This window comes from Propithecus coquereli, unplaced genomic scaffold (genome assembly GCF_000956105.1).
Source record: "Propithecus coquereli isolate 6110/MARCELLA unplaced genomic scaffold, Pcoq_1.0 Scaffold756, whole genome shotgun sequence".
Lineage (NCBI taxonomy): Eukaryota > Metazoa > Chordata > Mammalia > Primates > Indriidae > Propithecus > Propithecus coquereli.
The window spans coordinates 1,125,749-1,135,203 of NW_012153685.1; the positions used below are offsets into that span (position 1 = coordinate 1,125,749).

The 9,455-nt window shown below is 47.0% G+C and overlaps 1 pseudogene; it reads right to left on the bottom strand.

The window, feature by feature from the left end:
* Nucleotides 1–8,782: 8,782 nt before the first annotated feature.
* On the bottom strand, nt 8,783–9,194 carry LOC105824660 (annotated as a pseudogene).
* Between the last annotated feature and the right edge of the window lie 261 nt (nt 9,195–9,455).

Here is a 9,455-nt window from a genome sequence, read left to right on the forward strand (position 1 = left end):
GACAACTCACAGAGAGCTAATCAGCTCTTACCTTCTTCTTGTCTGTCAATCTGGTCTCCCAGAAATTCTGTTGGGCCAAGGTCTCACAGCTGCTTCCCACAGGCAAAGGCAGCTGACATGGTCCCATGAGGGAACCACTACGGCCATGAAGCCCCACAGGAGGGGAAGGCCGGTGTGGGTTGATTCTGCTGACGGCTTCCTGTGAGGTCGTATTACGGAGGAACAGCATCTTGTGTTTTCCTCTATGGGAAAGGAGAGAGGGAGGTGTCACTGGGAACCTACTGAGGGTGAAAGAGGGTGACAACACAGAGGAGAGAAGGGACTGCAGAAGAGCGGACCACAGACGCCTGCACAGAAAGGGGAAAGCTGCTCCTAATGACCAGAGGAACTGGGGAGGGAGCGCCTGGGACAGAAGCTTCCTTTGGGGGTTGAGAGAGTTCAGAAATTAAAGATCAAGGAGGAAGTTCAAAGTGTCCTCCCACCCCCAGTCATTTCATTCCATGAATTCATTTTGAAAAAATAATTTTAGCAGCACGACAATACAGCAATGGTCGTGTCTGATTCTCTTGCCGCAGCTTAAGGAAATGCCAACAGCCCTATTGTATTAAACTACTGGAGTAAAGAATTGCTAATGATGTTTGGCAAAGAAGAATGATTTTGACCCATCAAAGTAAAAAACAACCATGAGGAAAGGAATATTGCACAATTGTTCCAAACAACCCCAATTAGTTGTCTACACTGGATTAGGTCATTAGATCGATAGTTTCTCGCCTTCGTGTTTCTCTTTCTTCATAAACGTGGGCAAGGTTGCCATTCAGTAAGTATCTGGGGCCCCTGAGCCTAACAAGACGAAGCACAGCCGAGAGGGAACACGTGCCCTTGAGAAACTGGGGAAGGGAAAGCTCAGCTGTCGAGAGTCAGAGGACTAAATGTGGGGTACTAAGATAATTTGAAACCCATCACCCAGGCTGTCTATGTTCATTCTTTACAATATTAAAAAGTAATTGAAAGTGACTCACTGACGGTGATCTGAGCTCCAAAATCTAACCAAGAGAGAGGAATGTTTCCCAGAAGTTGTGGCATTTTAGAAGCTGTTTAGTAGATTCATTGCAATGTTAGGATTTGAGGTGGATTTTCCTTCACACTTCTGACCCTTTCCCTCTGAAATTCTCAACAGAAGGAGAGGACTCACAAGGAATGACAGCTCACTGGAGAACAGGTTTGTTCATAACTGTGAAAGACTTGAAGAGCCCCACAGACAGGACTTCTTAGCCAAACCAAATTGGAGCACTTGGCTCTGGACAGGAGGCCTAGTGGGGCCACCCACCTGCTCCCAAGGCGGAGCTTAGCTCCTGTGTATTCAAGCACGCCCCGCAGGATTGAGGGACAGAGCGACAGTGTGTCAGAGGTCTGGGGTCTATTTGACAGGGTTGGCCGGGACGCCTCAGGAGACCCAGTCAGTGCCGGCGCACTGAGAGCCTTCCTCGGCAGTGGGGAGGGGTGCAGAGCCAGGAAGGAGCTGCAGAACGTAGTCGAGTGCTTGTCAGTATTTCCCCAGACAAGGAGACTCTGACGTGGAGAAAACACAAAAGTCATGTAAACAAGAAGTTTCAAGAAAATCTGTACAACCAATGACTGCTTTACTGAGAAGTTCCATTCTGAGCAGAGGTAGGGAGTCTGTATGCCTAACTAAAGGGGCAATAGGCATGAGATTCCTTCCCAATTCCACAGAAAACCACCTGGGCTAGAGGTGGGGTAATAACCTGCAAGCACAAGGAAAAGCACAGCCCGCTGGGATCTCTGGCCACCTCAGGGCCCACAGAGACTTTCAGGAAATGCTATAATTGTGCAGGGAAAGGCTGTGTCATTTAGCAACTGGGCACAAATCATCAGGACTTAAATAAATTATCCCAGCGTCAATGGTGACAAGCAGATGTTTAACACACCCACAGCCATGTATAATTGGAGGAGAACCTTCAGCAATGGTTCAGTGCTTTGTGCCACTGACTCAGGACGTTTTGGTGCCAGAGAAGATGCTGACTGCTGAACGAATAGGTTCGAGGGCTTGGCTCATTAACCAGCGGCCTGAGAAGTGGGATGTCCTTGGGCCACACTCTATGCTCTCTGTATTCTGTCCATAACTACGCAACAGTTGAGTAACACAAAGGCTGGCGTCTACCACCTTTCTTCCTCTGCCTTTGTGAGCCCACAGATGACGGGAAATGTATAACAGAAACAGACTCTCACACGTACCTGACGTCAAGATGGAATAATGCCGTGAGGTCATGGGAATTTTTGAGGCCAACAGCTAAAGCACAGACAGGTGACGAAGCCGGCAAGGAGGAAGGGGAACAGAGAGCAAACAAAACCTCTCTCACCTGAAGGCCCCATCCTCGCTTCTTCAAGCTTTCACAGTGTCTCCAGGCCATTGGAAGGGCAAGAGGAGGTGGAACAGGTGAGACTCCACACCCTGCTTCAATCTCAGCCAGGTAATTTGCGTTTTATGTATGGGGATTTATGTCAGGTTTAATTTGTCAAAAGGAAGAAATCTTCTACACACCACTGTTCTAGAAAAAATAAAGAACAGAAATTCCCAATATAACATGAAACAAAACTCTTGGCCTCCAGTGTACCCAATTATATAAATTGACTCAAGCATAACTGGAATTAGAGCTGCTAGCTCCCGTCTAATTTACCCTTTCCTCTCCTTCCCGTGGCTCAACAATCCCAACACCCTAGCCCTGGCTTCAGACACAGGAGATGTGAGGTGGAGGTTTGCTTCTCTTCTTTGCTAGTGGTGTAACCTGTGCTCATCACCCAACCTCCCTGGGCCTCCATCTTCTCAGCCATGAAAGGACAAGATTCACACCCTCCCCACCTCACAGGGTTGTGAAGGTGACTTGTGTAGAAGATCTCTTTCCTCTGAAAAGCATTATGCGAATCTGTTCGCTGGTTCTGAATATCTCATGGCACCCGTGCACTTTCCAGTCGTGCACGGGCTCTAGTACACATTTCAGTCAATGAATCACTTACTCGAATTGACCAAAACTTCTGCCACCTGCAGATGGGCATGAGTGAGTGAATGATCTGGACTCCTGAGTGTGGGAAACGAGTAGCAGGGAAGTCATAGGATAAAGAATCCGGAACCCCGGTGTGGATGATCTGGCACCGTGTCAGTTCCTCAATGCCTTCCACGGGCCCTGTGGGTGGTCCGAAGAGCACAGCAGTCAGAATTTAAAAGGGAGCCCCACAGCAGCCCTCACCTGGCCAGGGGACCACTCTTCATGACTCCCAGGAGCAGCAGCCACACTGCCACACCCCTGCCTCCTCTTGTCACTCTGCTCCAGACACACACCCCAGAGTCACCGAGGGCCACAGAGGGTGGTTGCACCCTGTCTGCTCAGGCTCACTAACTACCCCATGCCTTGCCAGACAAGGTGACATGGACGGAAGGCAAGGTTGACCATGGGGTTCGAGAAGGAAAATAGATAAATGATTTCAGCTGGGATTTGAAAGGAGAGAAAGAAACCTTTATGTTGCTCTTGTGTATTCTCGCAGGGGGGAAAAGTCCATACATAGTTCTTACGTGTGCAAATAGCAACGCTGCAAGTGACCTTCTGCATTAGCAGACTGCTGCAACGCCCCTCTCAAGCCTCCCAACAATTTCTAAAGCTCCAGAAACCCCAGCACAAGGTTATCAAACCCCCTAGTTCCTGATTGTTCCACAGCAGCTGCAGATTTAACCGTGAAAATGCTACTAAATGCTGCAAACGGTCTGTTTTTAAGCTGTAAATTAAACACAGGCATAAATGCAAGGTGTTACCTGAAAATGGAGAAGTACATGTGGCACTTTTAAATGTGACGCCTTGAGCAACTGTGTACCTTATAAATCATTGTTCTCATCTTAATTAATGACAATGAGAAGTAAACATGTCCACAGAAAGAACCAATCTCTGGATTGTAAATTGGAACCAGACTGCTGAACAGCAAGTGGGGTCACAGCAAAGTTAAAAAAACTGCCAGGCTGCAGGGGAAAGGGCTCGCACATCCCTGTGTGAATGGCAGGATTGACTAGAGAAATGACTACATGAAACTATGGAAATTCAACAAGGAATCAGAATTTATTTATAATTATACTTGACCTTTAAAATATTGCCTTGCTGTTTTCAAAGCCCTTTCATATGCATCATCAAATGTGATGCTCACAAAACCCTTGGAAACAGGTGACACGGGACGATTCCCATTTGACAGATGGGCAGACTGAAGCCCACAGAGGTCATGTGACTTGCCGGGATCACACAGCTGGGCAGTGAAGAATCTGCGCTTTAAACCCAGGTCTCCAGGCTTCCATCTCAGTGCTTCTGCTGTGCAAACCTGTTCCTGTGAGAGCCAAAGAAAAGCAAATAAACATCTTGGAGGAAGCACTGGGTTGTCAAGCTTCTCAAAATGACATATCAGAAACAAGCTGCCCCAAGTGGAGGGTCACGACGTGGAGATGCTGGGAGATGTCCTTTTAACATCTCTGTGTTGCAAATCCACCTACATGCTCATTCTCACTCTCCTATTTTTCCAGTAACCACACTGAGGCGTAGAGATACTGAAGAATGGGTTTAATATCATTTATAAGGCCCAGAATGAACTAAGAAAATTCCAAGATCTTCCCACTGCCAGTTTCAGTGCCAACAAACAGCATAACTGAGTGTTCACTAGATGCCGGGCCCTGGAGAAGAAGGGGAGATGGTGCACAAATTAAGCAGAAATTGCAGCCCTGTCCTGGGCGAGCCGGCTGAAACAGCTCTCCCAAAGCACTCAAGATACATCAACAGAGTCGCAGTCATCTTCACATTCCTCTAAGGAATCTGGGAGCTCCATTCCTGCAAGGTCCGCTTTTCATTAACTGCCGCTCTATGTCTTAGGAGTCATCAGGTATTTTAGGCTGATCTTATTTAATTCCCCTTGCAGTTTCTCCAGTGGATGAAAAGCCCATTTTAAAAAGCCTCTGCACCAATTTTGAGAGTTAACAGCTCCCAAGTCCATGCAAGCTACCTACCATTTCAGGCAGGGATTTTAGTTGGTTGGTTGGTTGGTTGGTTGGTGTGCTTTATGTCTTTGTCTGGATGCACAGTGCCATTAAAATATTCATGCTCATAGAAGGAAGCAGACCCCTCCAAGCCCAAGCAAGAAACATTGCCTTTCCAATTTATTATTCATCTTAGTATTCCAGCATACAAGGAAACCAAAGCACAAGCTCTGCAAATGCCAGGCTCATTAATGAAATGGATTTTACACCCAAGAGCTGAATGGGCTATCTAGGCCCTGAGACAGTACATTTTGTGGCAATAACACTTTATCAAATAATGAATCAGCAAATTGTACTGATGGCTAGTTTCATTTGCTTTGAGCAGGATTGGTCTTCCCACCACATCATTTTTCTGGTTAAAATCTGGTGGAATGTTTTCCTTTCCAATTCTTAAGAAATACTCCTCTTTGGTTTGGAGTGAAATTCAACCCTAAGTCTTGTGAGAAAAACAGAGACTGACACAATAGAATGTGACATTGCAGAGGAAACTTCAGACCCCCCAGCCAACTCCTGAAAGCCAGAGATTGTCAGTGCAGGCTGGGAAGAGACCAGGGTCTTACTCTATGAAAACAATATTGCAAATCGTCAGCGTAGCTCCAGCAGGTACCTCTCCCTCTCAAGGTGGATCAAGGCTAATTAAGTTGCCAGATGGACTAACCATGTTAAACATTTTAAGGAACAGGTTTTCACACTCTGAAACAGCCTGTTCTGGATACAGGCACGACTGCTCCCAACCTTCTCCAGAATGTTTGGCAGTCCCGGGAAAGAGGAGGAAAGGGCAGAATGCTTGTTAAGAGTAAGGGAGTATAGCGTTCTCTTAATGTAGGGTTTCTCAACAGTGGCACTATTGACATTTTGGACCAGATAATTCCTTGCTGTTGGGGTACAGTGTACAAACTGGGTGGCTTAAATCAACAGAAACTTATTCTCTCATAGTTCTGGAGGCTAGAAGTTGGAAACTAAGGCATCGGTGGACTGATTCCTGCTGAGGGCTCTGAGAGAGAATCTGTTCCATGTCTCTCCTAGCTCCTGCCACGGCCGCGATCCCAGTGTCGCTGTGCTGGTTGATGCCTCACTGCAGTCTCTGCTCCCACCGTCGCGTGGTTCTCCCACATCTCTGTGTCTGCACTCCACCGTCTTATATCACGTCACCAACAATATAAGGATGTTGTATTGGATTAGGGGCCTGCTTACTCCTGCATGACATTATCTTAACTAATCACACCTTCAAGGACCCTATTTCCAAATGAGGTCACCTCCGAGGTACTGAGACTTAGGACTGCCACATATTTTTTGTGGGGGGGCCCACAATTCAATCCATAACAGAGGGACGCCCTGGACAATGTAGGCCGTTTGGCAGCATCCTTGGATTCTACCCACTGTAGGTCAGCACCCTCCCCATCGTGACCACAAAGAATGTCTCCAGACATTGTCAAGTGTTCCCTGCAGGCAAAATCGCCCCTGGTTGAGAACCACTGCCTTAAGGCTCTGGGTCAGAAAGATGAAAGTTTAATTCTGATTCTGTTTTAATTACTCATGCCGTGACCTTGGAAAATTTGGTCAAACGCTCTGGTCTTCCATTTCCTGGCCTACCGCGCGGAGTCGCGGCGCGCTGAGGAGCGAGTGTGGCGGTGTGGAGGGCACTCACTGCGCCGCAGGCTCCAGTCGGCGACAACTGCCTTTCCTCAGCTGGGAAGGTGCCTCTGCAGGACCCCCGCAGGCCTCAGCGTTCCCTGCCCTGATACTGAGCTCCCGTCCTCGTCCCTGAGACCTCCAGAAGGCAAGGGAGGTTTCCAGTCTGCTCTACACCCACAGCTGGGGACAGAAAGTCCCCTTCCACCCTAGCCGATGCCCTCCCGGCATCTGCGACTGCGATGCCAAAGCCGCAGACAGCACACATCACAGCCGAGGAAGGGACACTCTGCGTGCGGCCAGAATGCTAATGTGGCTGCATCGCACCACGGCCCAGGTGATGCTCTGGAGAATCCACTCTGGGACGATGAAGAGAACTGGCTCTTCTGTTGGTTATGGCATCAATGTGGAGACCTAACCTCCCTTGCCGTGACAAGACCGTCTGAGATCCCACGCTAGGTGATTCTTATAAAACATGCCACAGTGAACCGTGATTGGTGTGTTACTCGTCTAGTTCCCTCGCCAGAGTTAGGGGAGGAGAGGAACAGCATCTCATTCATGCGTCTACCTCAGGTGCTCAGAAAGGTGCCTGTCACATAGTGGAAACTCAATGAAAGTGTGTGTATTTAATAGATGAGCCACCCCTATGTCCCCAAGCTCTCTACCTTCAAAATGGCATTTCTCTCTAAAACTCTAATACAAATAACCCAAGCCCACATCCCATGGATCTTGGAAAATCCCATATTCTTCAGACTTCCTTTCGTCGAGTAATTTCTGGGCATTCCCAAGAAAGGCTACCAGGTTCCGTGAACCTGTTCTGGTTGCCACAACCCTTCTGTCAGTCATCCTCCTGGTTACTTCTTGTCATTTTTTAATTGGCTTTTGTCACTCCAACTCCGACTCAAGTGTGGACCCAGCCCCAATCATCCAGTGCCCTGCTGAGAGCAGACTTATAACATCTGACAGGTCCACCAGGACTCCGAGAGACCAAGTGATGGTGCAAGTCACTTCATCTGCCGTTACACAGGGACGCTCTCAAGGTCCCCTGGCCTGTATCTGACTTCAGATCCCTGCCTATTTCCCCGCAGGCTTTCATTTGGTGAGATTAGGGAGTGTGGGGGAGCTCTACCTCCCCGTAGGTATTTCCAGGCCTTTCTCTACCCAAGGACCTAGCCCTACCCCAGTTTCAGGCAGGAGAATGATAGGAGGTCCTCCCTCCCCATCTCATTTCCCAGGACTGACAGTGGAAATATCATCTCTTCAGGAACAAGGGCAGTTTGCCCCTATTGCTCCCAAAAACAATCACCATACTTGTCAATAGTTTCCAAAATGTGGGTTTATTCTGTCTTAAACAAGACCAATGAGAAACATTACTACTACAGCCCTGGTAACACTATGCTCAGCCCAGTCTTGGCACTTTTCATAGTCATTTCTCTAGAGTAAGAGAAAGGAAAGATCAAGTGTATCCATCCCTTCTGGCATGGCCCAGTCCTCTCTGAACAAATCTAGGTCACAAAGACACCCATATCTCCCAAGAAGAAAGAAAAGCTTTCCAACATCAGATTGTTCAACTCGCATTACTAGACAGAAGGCTTAACATCTCAGTCTGAGGCATTTCTATTTTAACTACTCTACTAGTTCATGCCTCCCTCAATGCATTGGGTAGGGCTGTGCCCTAGGTTTGCCTAGTTAAAGAGATTTATCTAAGAGAGGATCTTCAAATATGAAATCATATCAGGCATTATTTGATTGCCTACCGGGATCAGAAAGTTTCCAGTTTGGGGGAACATCCTTTGTGCAGATCCAGAGAGGCCAAATGTGGGTGATTCTCATTCTTTCCACACCTTGTCAATAACATTAAAAGCACATACAAGGCCAGGGCTGCTGCTCTGCTTGTTTTGTTTTGTGTATTTTTTTTTTAATAAAAACAATCCCACAGCATTTATTGTCATTTTGAAATAAGGTTAGTCAAAACAATATGAACAAATGTTTTAGAACTATACTCCCAACAAAGTACACCTAAACAAACTGTACTGCCATCTCAACAATTTCTCACTTCATTGATCATGTCTAGTTGGAGATACTTTGTAGCAGAGTAATATCATCTCCTTTTAGCACGATCCAATCCAGTTGTTTTCTTGACTTTGTTTTAGAATGAATCTCTTCTGCATTGTCTAATATGAGGTTCACATACTCATCAAAACCAATGACACAGCCGTCTATCCGCATGTTCACTTGCTCATAGAGCCACACCTGAATCCGGGATCTCTTTTCACATGGTTTAAGTTGATTGGGTTTTTCTTCCAATGTTTCATCTTAGAGGGTACAAAGGAGAAAGGTTCCAATGTTCTGGCCAAAATCACTACCAACAAAATACCAAAGCTCAAACACCACGTCATGTACTTTGTAAGTATCTGAAGATGAGGCTTATGGGCTGCACCGTCACCTTCTGCACTTTCTGGCCCTGGCCACGGTACACCATGGCGGAATCTCACGAAGATCATGCTGTCTGTTTGTTTTCATACTGCTCAACTCCAAAGCGTGCCATGCACAGCATAGTCATTCATGATTTGTATATTTATTATAACAATATTCTGGCAGATGAGAGTTAATTGTCTGGAGGAAGGGATGTCTTTGTCTGATTTATGTAAAGGCTCTGTTTGGGCTAGTGGATGTCCAGCCCCACCCAATACTTTAAACCATGAGCAAGTGATACAAAGACAAAGGTTCAGGGAGATTAGTC